The sequence below is a fragment of the Procambarus clarkii genome, chromosome 12, assembly GCF_040958095.1.
Source record: "Procambarus clarkii isolate CNS0578487 chromosome 12, FALCON_Pclarkii_2.0, whole genome shotgun sequence".
Lineage (NCBI taxonomy): Eukaryota > Metazoa > Arthropoda > Malacostraca > Decapoda > Cambaridae > Procambarus > Procambarus clarkii.
This window is the reverse complement of record NC_091161.1, coordinates 36,951,259-36,974,389: the sequence shown is the minus strand read 5'-3', so window position 1 is coordinate 36,974,389 and position 23,131 is coordinate 36,951,259. Positions and strand designations below refer to the sequence as shown.

The following is a 23,131-nucleotide window of genomic DNA, read 5'->3' as shown; positions in this document are numbered from 1 at the left end:
CAGAGTCATCAAATGTTATTCTCGAAGTCATCAAAGATATTTTCAGAGACATCTAAAGTTATTCTCAGAGACATAAAAGTTATTCTCATAGACATGAAAGTTATTTTCAGAGACATCTAAAGTTAATTTCTATGTTATAAAAGTTATTCTCAGAGACATCTAAAGTTAATCTTGCTCATCAAACTTGTTCTCTAAGACATAAAAGTTATTCTCAGAGTCATCAAAGTGATCTCCAATTCACCTTCGTTCTCCCAAAGTTGTTCTCTAAGACACCTTCGTTCATCAAAGAAACTCTCCTTCTTCCATCATGTTATTCTTTAAGACATCTTCAGTCATAAAATTTCTCTCCAAAATGTAACTAGTTCAGCTTTTCATACCAAACTTGCATTTCTGTTAAAATATATTTTCGCAGTCACTTCACCCTAAAACTGTTCTCTGAACTATCCTAACTTAAGTTACCTAATTTACCTAACTTATCCTGCTTAACCTAACTTTACCTATCCTAACTTACCTTACCTATCTTACCTAACTTTACCTATCTTACCTAACTTAACCTGCATAACCTAACCTGCTTAACTTTACTTACCTTACCTTACCTAACTTATTTAACTTATCTTACCTATCCTAACGTAACCTAACTTGCTTTACCTAACTTAATCTTACATTCCCAAACTGATGTATCCTAACTTATCTAGTCAAACCAGACATGATCTAACTTACATAAGTATTCCTTCTTGTCTTTTGTGTTTCGTCAATCATTGTCTCATATTCATTTACTCATTTCATTAGTTAATTTCTCAAATGGTCACTTATGCAGTTCAAGTGCTATTTGTTAGAGATTGGCTATTTAACCATTTCAAAGGATTTTTGTTATATATGGGAACTTACTCATTTCATTAGTTAATTTCTCAAATGGTCACTTATGCATTTCAAGTGCTATTTGTTAGAGATTGGATATTTAAGCATTTCAAAATTTTTTTGTTATATATGGGCATTTACTCATTTCAAGGGTTAATTTCTCAAATGGACGTTTTTGCATTTCAAGTGTTATTTGTTTAAGATTGGGTGTTTAACCATTTGAAAGGATTTTTGTTATATATGGGAATTTACTCGTTTCAAGGGCTAATTTCTCAAATGGTCATTTTTGCAGATCAAGGGTTATTTGTTAAAGTTCATCAAGTTGCTCATAAGTTGTATTTATTATGTTTATTATTTATTCTTATTCCCCAACCCCTTAACCTAACCTCTTGTAATCTTAGTTTATTTGGTAGGTTCTATCATATGTTCTTATTCCCCAACCCTTTAACCTAACCTTTCAGATGTAGTTTATTGTGTTTTTGACATATTTGTTGAATATATTATCCTTTTCCTAACCTTTCAGAAGTAGTTTTGTTTCTCCTTTTTGTATATTTTTACCCAAACCCACCATCCCACTTAACCTTCTTTTACTTTGTTTTCACATATAAGTTCATTCTTTATCATAGTAATAATAAAAATTACAATAGTAAAGAATCAGATCTACTAAGACTTGAAATTGAGAAACAAGAGCTCAAGGGAGTGAGAGCATGAAAGAAGAGCAAGGAGTAAGAGAGAGGGGGTGGAAGAAAATGGGACCAAAGAAGAGAGAATGAGAGAGAGTGTGGGCATGGGAGCACTAAGACTTGAATTTGAGAAAAAGAAAAACTAAGTGAATGAGAGTGAGGGTGTGAGAATGGGAGCACTAAGACTTGAATTTGAGAAAAAGAAAAACTAAGTGAATGAGAGTGAGGGTGTGAGAATGGGAGCATTAAGACTTGAATTTGAGAAACAAGAGAGCAAGTGAGTGAGAGCATGAAAAGAGGAGAAAAGAGTAAGAGAGAGGGGGAGGAAGAGCATGGGAGCACTAAGACTTGAATTTGAGAAAAAGAAAAACTAAGTGAATGAGAGTGAGGGTGAGAGAATGGGAGCATTAAGACTTGAATTTGAGAAAGAAGAGAGCATTTGAGCAAATGAGGGAGAGAGAGGGGGAGGAAGAGAGAGAATAAGGGAGAGAGATAGAAAAGGAGGTTAGAAGGAATAGGAGAATCAAAGTAAAAGAAGGAAAGAAGGTTTGGGTAAAAATATACAAAAGGAGAAACAAAACTACATCTGAAAGGTTAGGAAAAGGATAATATATTCAACAAATACGTCAAAAACACAATAAACTACATCTGAAAGGTTAGGTTAAAGGGTTGGGGAATAAGAACATATGATAGAACCTACCAAATAAACTAAGATTACAAGAGGTTAGGTTAAGGGGTTGGGGAATAAGAATAAATGATAAACATAATAAATACAACTTATGAGCAACTTGATGAACTTTAACAAATAACCCTTGATCTGCAAAAATGACCATTTGAGAAATTAGCCCTTGAAACGAGTAAATTCCCATATATAACAAAAATCCTTTCAAATGGTTAAACACCCAATCTTAAACAAATAACACTTGAAATGCAAAAACGTCCATTTGAGAAATTAACCCTTGAAATGAGTAAATGCCCATATATAACAAAAAAATTTTGAAATGCTTAAATATCCAATCTCTAACAAATAGCACTTGAAATGCATAAGTGACCATTTGAGAAATTAACTAATGAAATGAGTAAGTTCCCATATATAACAAAAATCCTTTGAAATGGTTAAATAGCCAATCTCTAACAAATAGCACTTGAACTGCATAAGTGACCATTTGAGAAATTAACTAATGAAATGAGTAAATGAATATGAGACAATGATTGACGAAACACAAAAGACAAGAAGGAATACTTATGTAAGTTAGATCATGTCTGGTTTGACTAGATAAGTTAGGATACATCAGTTTGGGAATGTAAGATTAAGTTAGGTAAAGCAAGTTAGGTTACGTTAGGACAGGTAAGATAAGTTAAATAAGTTAGGTAAGGTAAGGTAAGTTAAGTTAAGCAGGTTAGGTTATGCAGGTTAAGTTAGGTAAGATAGGTAAAGTTAGGTAAGATAGGTAAGGTAAGTTAGGATAGGTAAAGTTAGGTTAAGCAGGATAAGTTAGGTAAATTAGGTAACTTAAGTTAGGATAGTTCAGAGAACAGTTTTAGGGTGAAGTGACTGCGAAAATATATTTTAACAGAAATGCAAGTTTGGTATGAAAAGCTGAACTAGTTACATTTTGGAGAGAAATTTTATGACTGAAGATGTCTTAAAGAATAACATGATGGAAGAAGGAGAGTTTCTTTGATGAACGAAGGTGTCTTAGAGAACAACTTTGGGAGAACGAAGGTGAATTAGAGATCACTTTGATGACTGAGAATAACTTTTATGTCTTAGAGAACAAGTTTGATGAGCAAGATTAACTTTAGATGTCTCTGAGAATAACTTTTATAACATAGAAATTAACTTTAGATGTCTCTGAAAATAACTTTCATGTCTGAGAATAACTTTTATGTCTCTGAGAATAACTTTTATAACATAGAAATTAACTTTAGATGTCTCTGAAAATATCTTTGATGACTTCGAGAATAACATTTGATGACTCTGAGAACAAGTTTGATAGCTCTGAGAATAACTTTAGATGTCTCTGAAAATAACTTTGATGAAAGAAGATGTCTTAGATTAACTTTTGATGACTTTGAAAACAAGTTTGATGAACAAAGATGTTTTGAAAGTTTCTCTGACGAACGAAGGTGAGTCTGAGAATAGCTTTGGGTAGCTCTGAGAATAACTTTTGTTGTCTTAGAATAACTTTTGTTGTCTTAGAATAACTTTTGATTGTTCTGAGAATAACTTTAGATATCTCTGAGAATAAGTTTGATGAACGAAGATGTCTTACAGAGCAAATTTTATGTTTCGAAGAATAACTTTTTGATGACTCTGGGAATGACTTTGTTGTCTTAGAGAATAACTTTGAGGGCTTAGAGAATGTCTTTGATGAATGGAAGTGAGTTAGAGAATAACATATCATGACTGAGAATAACTTTTGATAACTCTTAGAATAACTTTGATGTCTTAGAGAATAACTTTAGATGACTTTGAGAATGTCTTTGGATAACTCTGAGATTAACTTTGATGTCTTTGAAACAACTTTGATGAATTGGAGAATGTCTTTGAGAACATGAGTAGTATTTTGTTAGCTCAGAGAATAACTTTTTGATGACAGAATAACTTTTATGTCTTAGAGAAGAACATTGATGGCTTAGAGAGAATATCTTTGATGAAAGATGATGTCTTGGATTAACTTTGACGTCTCTTGGAATAACTTTGATGACTGAGAATAACTTTTGATAGCTCTTAGAGAATAACTTTTATGAACGGAGATGTTTGAGATTAACTTTGATAGCTCAGAATAACTTTTGTGGACATGAGAATATCTTTGGATAACTCTGAGATTACCTTTGTTAACTCTGAGATCAACTTTGATGTACGAGAGTGAGTTAGAGATTACCTTTGTTAACTCTGAGATTAACTTTGATGAACGAGAAAATACTTTTTGATGACATCGAGAATAATTTTGATAGCTCTGAGAATGACTTTTATGCCTCTGAGAATAACTTTGAGGGCTTAGAGAATGTCTTTGATGAATGGAAGAGTCCCATTGAAGTCTTAAGGATGTCTTTGATGTCTCAAAGGATGTCTTTGAGTGCAACTTTGATGTCTTTGAGTAAGTCCTTGATGTCTCGAAGAGTGTCTGATTTCTCGAAGAGTAACTTTGGTGTTACGGAGAGCACCTTTGACTATTTTTCTTACTTAACGACATAAAATTTTAGTTACGAAAGTGTTGAAAAAGTTACATTTGACTATTTTTCTTACTTGGCGACATATAATTTTAGTTACGAAAGTGTTGAAAAAGTTACATTTGACTATTTTTTAGTGCTCCACAAAGTATAAATGTCAGTTAAGAACGACGATGATAGATATCTTTGACTATATTTTCTTACTTGACGATGGATAAAGTTAGTTATGAACAGTGCTGAAAAGATTCCTTTGACAATTTTTAGCTAAGAGAAAGGTTGTTTTAGTTAAGAACGGTGTTGAATGAGATTAATCCTGACTATTTTCAGATGAGAGAAGTGATATTTCAGTTAAGAAATGACAAGGAAACATGATGAAGTAACTATTTTTTAGTTGACTGATGAATACTTTAGTTAAGGAAAAAGACAAAATATGACGAGGGAGACTATTTTTTGTGCTCCCCAAAGTATAATGTCAGTTAAGAACAGCGATGAAAGATATCTTTGGTTATTTTTTCTTACTTGACAAAACATAATTTTAATTAAGCAAAAAGACAAAACATGATGAACATGGCTTTTTCTGTTGATTGATGGATAATTTTTTAGTTATGAAATGACAATGAAACATGAAGAACACGGTTATTTTCTGATGACTGGGGAATAAGTTTAGTTATGAACAGTGTTGGAAAGATTCCTTTGACAATTTTTAGTTGACTGGATAATAAGTTTAGTTGAGAAATGACGAAAGTGACTGTTTTAGTTGATTGGCGAAAGATTTTTTTAGTTAAGGAACGTTAAATAACATGTAAGGGGAAAAACCCAGAGAACATATGGGGAACATGGCAAAGAACACATGTAAGAAAAGTTGATGAATACAGTGAACATGCTGGGAATATGAAATTACAGAGAACATGAAAACATGATAAGGAGAATAGGGAATACAAAGAATGAACAATGGACTTGTGAAGAACATGGAGAATATGACAAAGAATGTAGAAAACATGTAAGTGAAGGTGAAAAACGAAGTGATCTTGTGAGGAACATGAACTTGTAGAGAAACATGATTATTGACAAAGAACACAAAATATGGAAGTTAGCATGAATATTGAGTATAAAAGTTGTAAAGAGAACATGTGATGAACATGAAAACATAGAAAATATGACTAGAATTTGTAGAGAACATAATGAGACTAAGAGAAAGATTACAGAAAAAATGGAGATACTTGTGAAAATATGAACTGAATGGGACTGTGAACATTTGAAGAACATGGAGTGAACACGGATGAGAATATGAAGAACACAGTGAATATAGAGAAAATATGCAAATACAGTACGATTATTGAAGGTTTGGATAAGTTGGGGATGAGAAGGTAAGGGAGGGAAAGGGTAAGGTGAGATGAGATGGAGGAAGGTGGGAGGGGGTGAAAGATAATTACACAGGTTGGGGTTATGTGTGTACTCGGATAAGAGTTAAGCTGGAGACGAACTTGATCGAATATATTTATGTCTGATGATCTAAGGCTGAGGAAATGGAGCTTGGTTAATGTCCAGATTAATTTTACTACGTTAGAAAATAAGGTGATCTTAAATCTTTGGGTGATTTAGTTGGAAAATAAAGAACTTGTACAAAATGAACTAAGCTGGGGGGACAAGAGTTGAAACTTGATAACTGAACTGGTTTTTATTTACTATGTCTGAAAATGTAGTTGGGTGTTTAAATCTCAGGGGAATTTGGACTGATAGTAATGAATTTACAGGAGTGAACTTGGACAGAGGACAAGAGCTAGAGTTTTATAATTGTTTACTTCATATTTACTATGTCTGAAATACAGAGGGTAAAAATTTCAGGGAAATTGATGGGATATTTACAAATATACGAGAGCGAACTAAGGCGGGGGATGAGAGCTGGAGCTCGATAACTGTTTTGATCTTATTTACGGAGCCTGAAAATACAGAGGGTAAAAAATTTCAGGGGAATTGATCTGTTACTAACGATCTTGTACAATGAACTAAGGTGGAGGACGAGAGCTGGAGCTCAATAACTTACTTGATTTTATTTACGGTGTCTGAAATACAGAGGGTTAAAAATTTCAGGGGAATTGATCTGTTACTAATGATTTTGTACAAATGAACTAAGGTGGGGGACGAGAGCTGGAGCTCGATAACTGTTTTGATCTTATTTACGGTGTCTGAAATACAGAGGGTAAAAATCTCAGGGAATTTGGACTGTTACTAATGATTTTGTACAAATGAACTAAGCTGGGGACAAGAGCTGGAGCTCGATAACTGTTTTGATCTTATTTACGGTGTCTGAAATACAGAGGGTAAAAATCTCAGGGAATTTGGACTGTTACTAATGATTTTGTACAAATGAACTAAGCTGGGGACAAGAGCTAGAGTTGGATAATTGTTTGCATTTACTAAACTATGTCTGAAATACAGCGGGTAGAAATTTCGGGGAATTTGAATAGGTATTAACGAAGATACGAGAGAGAGCTAAGGCGGAGGACAAGCGCTGGAGCTCGGTAACTAAATTACTGTATTGAAATACGTTTGAAATATGATTATTTTTAAATTTTAGAGGGATTGGAATGATAGTATTCATTATACGACAGGGGACTAAGGCAGGGAACGTGAGCTAGAACTTGCTTACTAACACGATTTATTTGTGTAAAACTGACTTGCTTAATGAAAAGGAGCAAACATACGATGTTGGAAAATAGCTGAACTGAATGAAAGGAGAGAGAGAGAGGAGGGACGGTCCAGATATTATGGAGAAGATAAGATACGATATGATAAGAGGTAACCTGGCTGGCCGGGCCTAAGGTAAATAAAGGTGACGCGAGAGATTGCGAGGTAAGGGGGGAGGGAGGGGGTGTGAGGTACGAGACCTGAAAACCCTGGCTCGCAAACACGAATTTCTAAATTTACATGAAAACTATGGCTTACACAGACGGATTTTGTAAGTTGAAAACAGGTAAAATATGTCCGTAGAGTTCTCCTTGAAATGCTGGCTCTTAAACACGAATTTGAATTTCTCCCATAAGAACTTTAACAAAGTTGTATGAACTTATTTTCAGCACAAGAACTTTTAACAAACTTCTAAAGTCTCGGAAATTATCTTTTCTCATAAGAATTCCCTAATTCCAAATCTGTGACTGCCCAAATTCGCCTGAAAAACCCTGGCTCACAAACACGAATTTCTAAAATTTACCTGAAAACCCTGGCTCACACAGGCCCTTTTTTCCCCTTTGGACCTGAAAACCATGGCTCACACAGGCCCTTTTTTCCCCAGAAAAAAAAGGGCCTGTGCGTTGCCATCCCTACTACTAAGCGCCACCTTAAGAACCGACAGTCCGTCGTGATCGGGTTCAGTGACGAAAGGGGGATTGACAATAAAAGGTTCCCCTCGCTCTCGACGTCGGGTACTGCAGTTCTACGGGTGCAAGAGTATGCCTCTTCCAGCACCCGGGCGTCAAAATAGAAGTAGTCCAAGGGAAGAACCAGAACAAGCAAAAGGTCGGCAGGAAACGGCAAGCAGATAGGAGAAGAGGGGGGAGAAAAACGAAACAGAAGGAAAAGGAAAATGTGCTCAGCAGAATTGGAGAGGACGGCAGCAGGAGCACAAGGCTAGAAAAGGACAGAGGACTGTCCCAAGGAGCATCACACTCCGGCAGCCGCCCACTAAGCCCCCCCTCACGGCAACAACGAGCCGAGCGGGGAGGGGGGTGACCCTTGGTAAACTTCTCCAGCAGGTGTACCAACTGTATATAAAAAATGACTTGCGTGTTCCCACATTGACGTATATGTCTATCATACGTCTAGTCCTCTGGTTGTATAGTATATTATCTTATAATGTGCATTTATTTCTTAATGTTGAGTTTCCGAGAGTAATGCTATGTAAATGGATCATGCTAACCGAGTTATCACTACGTCAGATGGTAGGTGATTGTGGGTACTTATGGATTATGGAGTATTGTTATAGTGTTAAAGAATGTGATCGATTCCTTTTCCCACCTGTGTCACCCTTCCCAACTTATGTATGATAGTGTACCACTGCGCCGGGTTGCAGTCTGGTGTGAGCTATGCCTATGTATTAGCCGTTACTGATATGATAGCTGATTCAATATTTGTTTGTTTCCGAGTTGTTAACTGACGTGTAGGTTAACTGATTTGATAGTTGACTGACACTAAATTGATAGCCGATTTGCTAGTCGAGTGACAACTGATTTATGTGACTAGTTGAGCCATGTGTTGAAGCTCTCTTCTTTCTGATGAAAGTATCAACTTTAGTGCATCAGTTATGTATACATTAGTTCTACGGTGACCTAAATAAATTCTACAGTAAACTGGCATTGTTGTAACTAGCCTTTTTATTAATTCCCCTAGAATCTTAATTGAAATTGACCAGGCTTTGACCAGGGGTGTTGGGTTCATGAGGTCATGACAGATGGCCACGTAGATGCAAGTGATCAGTCTCCCAAAACTGTGTCCGACGTATATTCAGCTTGCTAGGTTTTGCTCCAGTACTTTCCCCTCACGCTAAAACTTTCATCTTGCCAGTCTCCCCTAATCCCAGCAGATATATCACCCTCTTGGGTATTTTCATTTATATACATTTAATTGAACTGGTGGGATAGAAGACAGACTAACAGAAGTATGGATAGAGAGAGGGGGGGGGGAGAAAAGAATTGGATTGATTGGAACACAACAACTGAATGTTCAAATAATGGGCCAGATGAATTGTTTACCACTCGAGTGGTTAACGCATAGAGTACTTTAGACTATACCTATTAGAGGATCACCGCTTCAAGGTATAGTGTTAAACTATTACAATTATTAAACGTGTTCCTTTCACCTATTGTACTTAGGTAGGAATATGTATTTACTACACAATGCCCTACCGATTTGAAAAAAGTTTTTCCAACTTTAATCCCTCCATACCTGCAGTAGCATTGCAAGAGAAATTTCTTGTGTCTGGCTGACCATACCTGCAGTGCCGTTGTACTGATGCACCCTCGTACATACCTGAAATTACACATTAAATGTATTAAAACACTAAATTGGAAAACTATGTAAAGTTTGAGAAACATCCTGTAAGACAATCCATCAGGTCAGAATATGGTTCATCTATAAAGCCAACTTACCACAGAATGGCAATACCCAACCTCAGACTTTACTCATCCACGGCCCGTTCTCAACACAACGGCCAAGTGGTCGTTAACCCGGCAGCCAAACATGAACGTTCTCAACACAACGGCCAAGTGGTCGTTAACCCGGCAGCCAAACATGAACGTTCTCAACACAACGGCCAAGTGGTCGTTAACCCGGCAGCCAAACATGAACGTGAAGAACGCTTCACATTTAACTTGTCCTCAGTCTATGCTCGTTCTTGCACTGACCCACAACAGTTCATACATTTTAACACTAATTAAAATAGTTTGATATGAACTATTATATTTATTAGGCGAGGGAGACAAGTTGTAATACACACGTACAATAATTTCATTCAACAACTATCGTAGACCTATACACAATATAAATATAGATTAATATTTACTTATATTGGACAAAATATAGTACTTGGTTACACTTGACGTTAATGTTAATTAAGGCGTCTCTGGGGTTGGCTGCAGCGTGGACGACACTGACTCAGGATGGCTAGTTTCATTCATATAGGATGGCGTTAGAACTGTGACGCTTGCTAGATTATAAGTCTTTGGTCCGTGTTTCAAGGATTGAAATCTGATGGTTCACAAGAAACGCCTTAAAACTGCCAGAATTTATCTACTATAATAATTTTGCATTTTTTCCCCACCTGCTTTTGATCGAACGGTCAATTTCACTATGATGTTGACACTCTAACTGTCGTGGAACTGTTAATCACACATCAGTCGTTTTAAAATTTATTGTTTTAATAATTTTCATCAGAAGTCTTAAGCTAGGTAAAAGTCTCTATTAATTAATAGACATAGGTATAATACTCAATATCATTACCTTAAATGAGTAAACCATAGCTTATTTAATTATTTTAAATAAAGTCTTAACATCTTGTAACTATGTTTATTTAGAGTCAGCAAATATAGACTATTGTACCAACAGAATACAATGTGATAAAATAACTAATCATCTAGAGTAACTTGCCCGTAAGCCTGACGCAGGTAACCTCATGCACAGGACTGTCCAGGTGACTAATTTAGTAAAACCAATGAGGCGGGCGCTGAGCAGCACCTCTCCCCACGCCGGCCCGCGCCACACTGCCCGCCGCGCCTCTTGACTAGCTTGGCCTGATGGGTCAACTACCTGTGACGTCATTCACCTCACCTGACATGAGGCCGCCTCACATACAAATAATTCACAATTAAAGTCACTTCAACAATATTCAACCCGTCCTCGACTCAAGTCGATTACATTCAGCAGTCGACCCCACAGACGCATTAATATATTTTAACATGCTGTTTATTCAAAACGGGAATTTTCTCAAGTATAAATTAATATTATAATATATTGGCATATTGTTTATATATAGGCATAGGATAGGTTAGGTTAGGTTAGGTCTTTGGGTTCTGTTGGCGATTATTTGTATTTGTAGTACGTGGGTGAAGCATTTATAGCGTTGTGATTCGAACAAAATTCGTCAGTGAAGCACTTGTTCCGGATATGTTCGAACGTCAGCAGTTGTGAGTCGTGTGTAAACCACTTTTCATTCATAAACAGGGGGTTTGGTGGGTGCATGGAATCACTTTTGGATCTTTGTTTGGAGGACGGGCTGCAATATATAGTTTATTTTTATTAATGTGAAGTATGAGCAAGTGTGAGAATGTATTAAAAGCACATAATTCACTACTGGACATTAAACCCACTACCACACCCACCTAGTAGCTTGGAAGCTCCATAACACCTCCTGTATGTTGGGGTCTAGGCGAGAGGCCAGGTACAGCAACCAGTTACCGTGTCCAGCGTCCTGTGTGTGTATATATGTATTTACTGTGTGGCTGTAGGGTCGAACTCTTAGCTCTTGGACTCCGCCTTTCTAATTTTCGGTTGTCTAATTTACCGATTCAAGACCTATTTTTTCTTTGTCATATCAACTACTTATACACCCCCCCCCCCCCCCCCCCCTAGGGAAGGCTGCTAGGAAGGCTCCTAGCCTCTCGCCTTCTAAACATTCTTAGATTATTGCAATGTTTCCTTTCACACAACTTTCATATTTGTATTTAAAACTTTGAATCTAACTAGCTTCAACGACTTTTACATCTTACCAGTAAATTGACAACTTTTTGACAGCTCTAACATTGAAAAAGATCTCTGACGTCCTTGTGACTCATTGGCTTCTAGTTTTTATCTATAAACCCTCGTTTTGCTGTTCCTAGCTTTGAAGAATACAGCGTTGTGTACCTTGTCAATTTCCTTTAGAATCTTGTATATTGTTAACATATTCCCTTTTCTCCTTTCCTCGAGTGTGGTAAGGTCGAGTTCCCACAATCTTTCCTCATATTTTATGGCCTTTAACTCAGGAACGAGTCTCGTTACATATCACTGAATCTATCTAGACTATTATGGTCTTTTTTTTTAGGTAAGAGTTCCATGTTGTGAATGCCTATGTAAGTGCAGGTCTCACCTTCGCTGTATATAGGACCTAAAAAAGCCCCCCCCCCCTTGTCAAATTTTCTGAAGGATGAACTCAAGGTGTTCAGTATGACATTATGCAGCTGCTATTCTGCTAATGTGGACTTCTGGCATCACAAATGGGGTTATGTTCACTCCCAGGACTTTCTTTCTGATGTAAGAAATTGTTTTCCCTTTTTCCTATATTGCTGGTGTTAATACGCCTGTTACATTTTTCGTAACTTTGCATTTGACTGGGTTAAAATTAGGCAGCCATTTTCTCAGAACATTTCTGAAGTATGTCTAAATTTGATTAAATATCTCAAGCTATCACTGTCCTTTCTTCTCGTCAGCTTTGCGTCATCTGAAATACTGATATGAAGGAGCCAATTTCCTGTCAGGTGATTGACAAATAGAAACAGCATGGGACCAAGAACGGAATTTTGTGGTGCTCCACTTGTAACCTCTCTCCACTCTGATGTCTCTGCCCTTTTGCTTCCTTCTTGATTGATTCTCTCTGACCCACCTTAGGACTTTTTCTGTTACGCCAGCCTCTCTTACTATCTGTCTAGCAACTTGCAGGCAATATTTGTTAGTAACGTGGGCCTGTGTAACTGTTTGTCTTCCCCATTTCTTGTATATTGGAACCACATTAGCCATTTTCCTTCAGTCAGGAAGTTCTCCCATTTTTATAGAGGAATTAATTATTACGCCAAGTGGCCTGCTGAATGCTTCAGTTGCTTCTTGGTATGCATAACAAAATTGTGTCTGGTCCTAAGGCGTGTGACCAGTATTGACAGCAGCAGCAATCTAGTAGGGAAGCAGGAATGAGTCTACAGTCTAGCCTCTAGGGAGGTTGTAAAGCCGAGGCACGGACTGTCGCTGCTGCCAATGTACAACAACACAGAGGAAGCGGCAACCCCACAGTATTGAATGCCTTGAGCTTTGCCTCTCAGTTGACATCGTGGAAGTCCGTCTCTCCCTAGGTTATGCCAATATCACTTGACACGCCAAGATCTACCCATCCAGTAGGCACACAGACACAAATGAGGTCCCTATCACCCCCTCCCCCACCACCACCAACGGATTTGTTGGAAAATACACAACCCTAGACCGCCAACACACCAGAGAGACTACATTTCATCCGCGATCCCGAGGCGTACCTTCCTAAGGGACCCACGAAGATGATGGGCTGCTACACACCACAGGAAAAACTCCTGAGAGAGGTGCTCTGTTATAAACCCTTCATAACAAGGTTGTTTTTAAACTATGATCCTACTGAAGTTCTGAGGACTAACGTTGATGGAAATATAGTGTAATGTTTAAGGTAAATAAAAATAAAAGCACTTAAAATAACCCGTTATTTTACCCATCACCATAATATGTACAAGTCTATATGTGAGATCATCCTGAGCGGCGTTACTAGCCCTCATGCTAGCCTGCTTCACGGATGACTGACACTATGCCTCTGACGAGGTCTTCAGGGCACCATTAGCCCTTACGCTAGCTGCCGTTATGGAGCAGTCTTAAAAAGTGTCCCCCCCCTCCTTTGCGCACTTGATAGTACGCTCATCCGGCAATGTGCAAAGCGCTCACCTAGCCCCACAGGCTAGCACCTTCCAATAGTGAAGTCCACAGTGTTTAACCATAGCACTCGCCTAGCTCCACTGGCTGGTACCATCAGGAGTGAAGTCCACAGCTCCCAACCACTGCGCTTACCTAGCCCCACTGGCTGGTACCTCTGGGAGTCCACAGCGCTCACCTAGCTTCACTGGCTAGTCCCTCCAGGAGTAAAGTCCACAGCACTCAACAAGCCCACTTGGCTAGCACCTTCAGGTCGACCCAATTACTCTTCCCATGTCCCGGCTTCACTGATTTCTATTGCCGGTCCCTGATTGGTCGTCACCTTCCAGCCCAGTCAACTAGAAGATGGGAAACTATGATTAATGGAAGGTCAACTGCTATAGTTCGGCATCTAGATCGTAGATAGCGCCGAGATCCGTCACATACCCATTCTTGGGCCCCCCCCTTCTCAGGGCTCTATCAAACAGGGCAATGTCGTGCCTCGCCCAAGAGCCTCCTCTACCGACTCCTTACAACATCGTTACGACAGCCGACATGCGCTTGGATCACACGGGTACTGTACGAGCTTGCACACAACACTAACAAAGATCCGTAAAATAAATATTTAATGGCAGGACATACAACATTCGACACGTAGTGGCTGATTTCATCGAGTCTGACCAACCCGACGTGCAACCATTAAGCAGCACGTGCGTCACAAATGCTCACATAATCCGTCACTACGGATACACTACAAACCAGTCACCGGATGAGGCACACGATGGAATTGTCATACTAATCAGACAAAATTATTGACCCATTATGGCAATTCTGACACTTCAGGCCATAAAACTTCACTCACACCCAGAATCATTATTAGTACCACCTACAATCGTCCCAACACCAACATATCACAATATAACTTGACTAGACTCTACAACTACACCAACTTGCCCGTCATTCTGATGGCTGACCTGAATGCTAAACACCCCACATTTCACCACAACACTCCAAACCAGTACGGATATATTTTCCACCAAATATACCTGTAAAGCGACTAACGTTCCTGGGACCAGACATCCACACGTCCTATGCTAACAACGGCCTCAGGCGACCTGACTTCATATTCACAAACATATCAGGCACCCCACCTACACCACACAACTCCCTACCCCCCCCCCCTCATAGGTTCGGACCACATTTCTGTCACCCTCCATATCTCACAAAAAAATATTCATACAGGGCCTCCCACGTTTTGCATACAACAGAGCTGACTGGGCAGTATTTACAGTATGCAAGAGACAGACCAAACATTCACATATGATAAGACGCCCGAGGACACTGACACCCAACTACACCTTATACAATACAGTCACAAGCAGCGGGTGCAACAACACCGCTCATCACCCACATGAGAAGGTACTCGTTTACCTCTTCCATATGATCCAGGAGACTTATTACACACTACTGTGACGGGAAAAAATAGTTGTTATTGTAGTCTTCTCTAGGCAGATGGAATGCCTGTCACAAATTTAAAAATAAAAGTAAAAAAAAAGTTAAACTGCAAGTTGTCTTCACTGTGAGGTTAACTGTAGAACACTTACAGAACAACAATACAGAACAAAAATTTAAAAATACTTTACTTTAATAGAAATCTTATTTTAACAAATTACAAAATAAAAATGTTATCAAATTTGGCTTTATACAGAGTGCAAAGTAAACAAGATACAGACAAATTTACGTTACGTTAATACTAGAAAATATGGTGCATGAATACTGTGAGTCAAACTGAATAGCTCTGTTACCACACCGGGGTATGTCAACAGGTCTACTCAGCAAGAGCACTCAGGAGTAATCTGAATCTTGGAGAGCTTGGTAGCCCTATTTATACAGAATATTGGCCAGGTAGGTGGCGCTCATAGCTTCTTTAACTATGAACCTGCTCACTTAAACTGCTTGTTTTGGAGGGCATGGCCTCCCAGCAACCTAGGTGGGGTGACGGGCAGTGGGAAGGGGGGTGGTAGACTGGTGGTATTGTCTAGACGTCTGTAAGTAGTAGTAGTAGTTGTTCTTGGCTGCAGTTCTTGATTAGACATGTAGAGAAGTAGTTGAGTAGAATAGGTGATAATGGTTTAGGCCGAATGTCTTCCTAGAGATTTTACTGTGACACTACCAAAACAGATTCATACAAAACCAGCACAGACATGGCCAAGTACTCTTGGGCCTCACTATACTCCGCAATCATGTACTCAATAGTCTGGTCAATGATCACACCAAGCACTGGACACGCCTAGTTTTTTATTATTTATAAAATAAACACAAATTGTTCAAATACACAGCACAAATACAAACCCTCAAGAATTTTGGAACTTCATTAAAAAAAATCAAGGTAAACAACTACACCTCTTTAAAACAAATTACTTACTCGCAACGACAAACATCACAGACCCGGCAGATGTCATACAAGTTTTCCGGCAACACTGGCAGACAATCTTTCACCCACACAGCCAACTGCACTTCAGAACCGTTGACACCAGGAGAAGTCAAGATGATGCTACTGAGCACCCCCCCCCCCCCCTTCCAACAGAGCCCCGGAGGCCTCGGGTATAGGGCATGAACTCATTAGACGCCTCCCTATGACGCTTATCAACGGCCTGACTGCTCTCAATAATGCCTCCCTTGTTCCAGATAATTTTCTCAACTCTTAAAAAACACCTACTATTCTCATCCCAAAACCAGGAAAATCACAATGACCCCAAAACCTACCGACCAATCAACTTACTTGAAACGCTTGGGAAGGTTTTCGAGCATCCAGTAAACCTCAGACTTTGACATCATCTTGAAGACAGTGACCTACTAAATGAAAGACAGCTCGACTTCTTGTCCCACAGGTCGACGCATGACGCTCCAATAATAGTGCTGAACTACATACTAATCAACCAGAAAAAATGCCACAAGACAGCCCTAGTGACCAAAGACGTCGAGAAGACCTTCGACAGGGTATGGCACGAGGGACTTTTAACAAGATGTGTAACAACTCTGACCTGCCCTTGAACACTAAGAAACAACTCTGCAATTACTTGGACGACCGACAGATAAGGATTCGCTTTATGAGCCTCCACTCTCACTACTTCCCTCATCACTCAGGGATCCCACAAGGCTCCGTTCTTGCACCAAGACACTGTGCACTACAGAAATGAAATTCCCGATCAAATACAACCAAAAATATCTCGCGTTATGCTACACAGTTGATATGAAAACTAATAACAGAGTCCGCGCATCGATGACCTTTCAAGCCTAACACAATGGGAAATATACATTACATGGAAGTACGACTGGTAAATACAGTCGAACCACATTAAATCCACCATCACATACTTCTACCAGAAATGTGTTAACACAATGGACAAACTCTACTAGCAATCAATCCCAACATATATTCCCGTCACCAAAAACACTACAATACTCTGCCTAAATCTTAATAACTTACGAATACACTGCACACAAACACACCAAAGCAAAAAGTCTCTCCTTCGACTATGCAGACTCAAACACCAACCCATCAAAAAAAAAAAAAAAAAAAGCTACACATGTCTTAAGCCCTAATTCGTCCTCTCTTAACATACGCCCCAATGTACCTAATGATCTCGGCCAACAACACAAGCAAGTAATTATCAAAGAAGGCACCAAGCTGGGAAAGTTTTGTAGCACCATCAAATGTGCAGAATAATCAGAGAGTGCTAAATATCACTGAGGATGCCAATACGAGAACAGATACACATCAGGTGAACGATATCAAAAGAATCCGATTCACCAAGAATTCTATCGAGGGATTAATGACCACAGGGGAAGGTCGGAAAGCAAGACACACACTTGTTTTGGAAGTCAGGACATTCAACAAGGATATTCACAACAGTAAGAGGGACAATGAAGTTAGGACAATAAGGAGCAGGGCAGCACTCCATCAGGTGTCCATGAGTTAAGCTCGTATTGCCAATACGCAGCCCTGCCAGAGCTGTTTCCCATCGTCGGTTACAGTGGAAGGAGGAAGGCCACAGTGGACGCACTACGTTTAAGAGTACATAGTTTGTTACCAGTAACAGAAGACCAACAACCCTGCTACGGCAAGGATGCCAGAATGAATAACTGGGTAAAAGTCGGAATAAGGATTACATTTACGGGAGATGGGATAAGTGCCGATAGCTTCCTTAGCGGCAGTGTCCGCACGCTCATTTAGAGACACCAATATGGCTGGTAACCCAGAAAAAAGTCAACTGTTAAAACTACTGGAGATAAGAAACAGCCAATGTTGAATCTCGATGACTACCGGATGGACTGGATTAAACGATTCCAGATCCATGAGGGCACTGCGAGAGTCATCTACAACTACAAAGAAGGATTGACAGCGAGAAAGCTGGAGACGAAGAGCAGAGAGAATAGCATAAAGTTCTGCCGTGAAGATGTTAGTCTCCGGAGGCAGGCGACACATACAGGTGTGGTCAGGAAAAACAACAGTAGCCTACACTGTCTGCAGACTTAAGACCCATCTGTGAAGATAGAAACTGTGCAGTAATGTCAAGGAAAAGGCGTTTCAGAATTGTAGGAGGGGTAAAAGCTTTAATGATGTGGGTCAGGGATTTGAACTATAGAGGAAGGGGAACCTCCACAGGGGCAAGGAATGAACAAAATGAGGAGAAATATTAGTAATGCTAATCGAAAGAGAATATTGCGGGCGAGACAACTGGACAGAAAAAGAGGGGGTGTTGAGGGATAACAGTAACTACAGGAGGGGGAAAAGTCAAAGCACGACACAGGCGAGAGTGAGGGTGTTGTAAAGACCGCGCAAGGTAGCGAAGACAGTAGCGATCTCGGTGGTCCTGGAGAGACAGGAAGCGAGTGTCAACGTACAAGCTGAGGGTAGGAGTCGAATGAAAGGCACTAGACCTGAGGCACAACCCAGTATGGTGCAAAGGATCGAAGAGAATTAAGAGAAGCAGAAGAGTAAGCAGGGTAACCATAATCGAGTTTAGACCGTATGAGAGAGGAATGCAGAGAGGAGCGTACGCCTATCCGCTCCTTAAGAATTATGGGACAGAACCTTAAGTAGGGTAAGGACCTTCAACACGGAGGTAAGGGATATGGGGCGTTGAAGACAAACGAGTGTCAAAGATTAACCCCAAAACCTTCGCAGAATCTTTGTACACAATGGGAAGACCATAAAGCGTCAAAGAAGGACGAAGGAAGAAATGCTTATGAGTAAAATTCATAGCACAAGTCTTAGTTGCAGAGAACCTGAAGCCATGATTGGTGGCCCAAGACAACACGGCATCAATCGCAAGTTGAAGCCACCGTTGAAGAAGAGGTGAATCATCACCTCGACAGCAAAGAGTAAGATTGTCGACATAAAGAGCGGAGAAGATGCCAGAAGGAATGGAAAAAAGAAGACCATTGAGAGCAACCAGAAAAATAGTGCTCAGAACACTGCTTAGGGGTACATCTTCGAATTGCCGAAAAAGAGGCAGAGAGAGTGTGGTACCAAGCCTGACTAAATGAACGACGAGAGAGGAAGCTTTGGAGGAAGAGAGGAAGATTACACAAAGGCCAAAAGAAAGAAGTTGGGATAGAATATAGTATCTCTAGGTTGTGTTATCTCCAAGTTCACAGGACATCAGTTGTGCTGTAGCACTTGCGAAAACGAAATTGAGAAGGAGAAAGGAGGTGATGGTGTTCCAAGAACCACATCAGACGAACATTTACCAAACGCTCAAAGAGTTTGCATACACAGATCATGAGGGCAATAGGACGGAAGTCCTTAAGGGATGTCCCGAGAGACCCCGGTTTCCGAATAGGAAGTACAACGGCATTGAGCCAGTCCTCAGGGACTGACGACTACTCCCAGACCTGGTTATACAGACTCTGTTAATACCGAGACGTGCAAGGAGGGAGATGGCGAAGCATCTCACAATGAATGTTATCCAAGCCCGCTGCCGTAGAAGCACAGAGGGCCAGAGCAGCCTAATGCTCAGAGCGAAGGGATCGTAGTAGGGAAGGCGGAGATAAGTGCGGAAATCTAAGGGATGAGATTCAAGAGCAGGTTTTCGAAGGAAGGAAGGATTGAGGAAGACGAGAACCAGAGCTAACAGAAGAATAGTGGGAACCCAGCTCGGTCGCGACCTGCACTGGGTCCACCAGAACAGCACCATGGAGGTGAAGAACCGGCGAGATATCTGGAACGAACTTGCCCCCAATCTTGCGGATCTTCTTCAAGCTCTGCAGCAGAGTTGTATCGGACGTAATGGTGGAAACATAAGTTTTTCAACTCTTGCACTTTACTGAACGAATGGTCATACTGGCCACCGCACTTGCTTTCCGAAACAAAATAATAGAATCAGCCGACTGCCGGCATCGGTGTTTCCTCCAGGCCGCACGCTTACAACGGACAGCCCGAGCACAGTCTGCATTCCACCAGGAAACGCACTTCCGCCTGCCCAGGTAGAGCGAGGAACAGAGCAGAGGGCAGCGTCGAAGACGGTGTCATGAAAAAGGAGGAGGGCATGAGGAAAAGGCAGAGAGGAGAGGTCAGAGAGAGTACGCTAGCACGAAGGGTGAATAGATTCCAGTCAGCTTTGGCAAACTGCCACCTACGGAAGGAGAGGGAAGGGTGGAAAGAAAAAGGAAACAAGGATGGGGAAATGGTCTCCGATATGGAGATCATCAAGAACCCGCCATGTGAGATCTAAGTAACGGGACGACGAGCAGAGAGAAAGATCAAGACAGGAAAGGGTGCGAGGTCCAGAGTCCACATGGGTGGGCTCAAAAGAATTCAGAAGAGACGGACGAAGAGAGGACGAACGGTTCGAGAATGAGGCCTCGGGTGTTTGTCAGCACATCACCCCAGAAAGTATGCCGACAGTTGAAATCACCCAAAAGAAGCACTGGCTCTGGCAAGGAGTCCAGGAGGTGCTTAAGATCAGGAAGGGAAAGCGGGACATTGGGGGGGGGGGAGATAAATGGAACAGACTGTATACCATTTAATCACAAAAACACGGACAGAAGAACAATGGATAGGGATGGAAACAGTAGGAAGATGAAGGGAATATCAGAACGAATGAAGTGAGCAGCAGAGTTATGGGCCCCAGCAAGAGCTTGGGAGGGGGGGGGGCGAGGGAGAAAAAAGGAATAACCAGAAAAGTGACCAGGACGAGCACCAAACATCGTCTCCTGGCGACAAACACAAAGTGGTGAAAACTGTGTAATCAAAAGTTGGGAGTTCATGGAAGTTGGCATAAAATCCACGAATATTCCATAGAAGAATAGACATTGCAGGCGATGAGTCACAATAACGTGGCTGAAGTATGTTGACCAGACCACACACTAGAAATTGAAGGGACGACGACGTTTCGGTCCGTCCTGGACCATTCTCAAGTCGATTGTGATGAGGAGGTAGGGACAGGCAATAAATAGGCAAGAGAGAGCTGAGGAGGAAAGTCAGGTGTAGGGGATAGTAGTAATGGAAACTGCAGCAGGCCTATTGGCCCATACGAGGCAGCTCCTATTATAACCACCGAAGGAGAAGTAATAGGAAAAAGAAGAGGATAGCAAGGGAGCGTAGGAGAAGACAATGAACAGAAAAAGGGAGAAGAGAGAAAGAAAAGGAAAGAGAAAGAAAGAAATGGAAGGGGGAAAGCTTATGTTAAGTCACGTTTGTTAGAAAGATTAGAGCATTTGAGTATATACTGTGAAAGGGAAGAGTCCACAGCAACAAAGCCAGGACTTAAGTTCATGTTGGGTACATTGTTTATAAGAGCCGATTCTACAAGACGGCGTCTGTGTAGAGTAGAGGCAGGAAAGATTATTTTGGAGGAAGACCAATCAATGGGATGATTAGAATCCCTCACATGGCAGAAGAGAGCATTGTTAGTGTCTGCAGACTTAACACTTCTCTTGTGTTCTTTAAGTCTGTCATTCAGTGTACGGCCAGTTTCGCCAAAGTATTGGAGAGGACAAGATGAACAGGAAATAGAGTAGACACCAGCAGCATTAGAAGCAGGAGGAGCAGTGTGAACTAGATACGGACCAGGACGGATTTCCTGGATTTCTACGGATTTCTACGGATTTCAGGACGGACCGAAACGTCGTCGTCCCTTCAATTTCTAGTGTGTGGTCTGGTCAAGAATAGACATTATCAAAAAGAGAAAGGACAGCAACAGAACAATGAAAAAACAAAGGTAAAGAAGAACACAGTATATTAAATTGGCTCAGGGTCAGCAAAATCAGGGTTAGGGGCATGGGTAAACTGAGTAAGAATGAAGTGAAGGGAACGGGAGGACAGACCAGAGGTGGACGGGAAGGGTCCGGAGGAGGACAACCGAGAGGGGTGGTCAAGGACAGGAGGAGGAGGGGGTGGGGGGCAGAAACCAGGGAGCGCACCTCAGCAAGGGCAGCAACCGAGAGTGAATCAGGGGTTAAAGAAACCTCCATTGCTGGGATAGGGGCACGACCACCGAAATGAAAGGGGATGCAGCGAGAGTCAGAGGTGGTGGGCGAGGAAGAAAGTGATGCCTTCTTACCAGCCGGGAAGGACGAAGTAGAGGAGCCAGGCTTACGTTTCTGACACAGAGGCAGTTGTTCCAGCAACAATGTACTGGGCGACAGACTAAATTGTCTTGACAGAAGATAAACGGGAGTGAACAACATGAAGATTGCTGGGAGGGTGATGGACATCAGCCTGGACAGACAGGCGGCGTGGAGGGCCATTAGACTGGGGGGAGGGATGGGAAGAAGGATTGGGGACAGAAGGGAAAGAAGACACAGGAGACATGGCAGACTGGGCAGGAAGGGGAGAAACTCCAGATGGAGAACCAGAAAGGGAGGTCCCATCGGGACAGAACGTAATAGAACAAGGATGGAGGTGGTGGGCGTGTCCGAGTCTAAGACCTGGAAACGATTGCGAGACCGAGTAAGGTGGGAAGGACGAGGAGAGGTAGAATGCAACAAGCGAGCTTAGGATACGCCAGCAAAAAAGGCGAGATGGTGAATTTGGCGTCTCGCTTCAGGAAAATACAGACGATCCCGTTGTTTCAAGTTGAGGACGGCTTCCACATGTTTGTAGTGTATACACGAGCGGGAGAAGGTTGGGTGGGCCTCACTGCAACTGAGGCAGTGAGCCTGGGGAGAATTGCAATCTGACAGTGACCATCGTCCCCACACATGGGGCATAGATACTTAGTACTTGTGCATTTGAG

General features: G+C 41.0%; 1 long non-coding RNA gene across 1 annotated transcript in view; it reads right to left on the bottom strand.

The window, feature by feature from the left end:
• Positions 1–8,225: 8,225 nt before the first annotated feature.
• Positions 8,226–23,131, bottom strand: part of LOC138364146 (uncharacterized) — a 42,068-nt gene continuing 27,162 nt past the window's right edge. Inside the window, exon 2 of the long non-coding RNA XR_011228322.1 lies at positions 8,226–9,743. This is a non-coding gene — a long non-coding RNA (uncharacterized lncRNA). The remainder of the gene's footprint in view (positions 9,744–23,131) is intronic.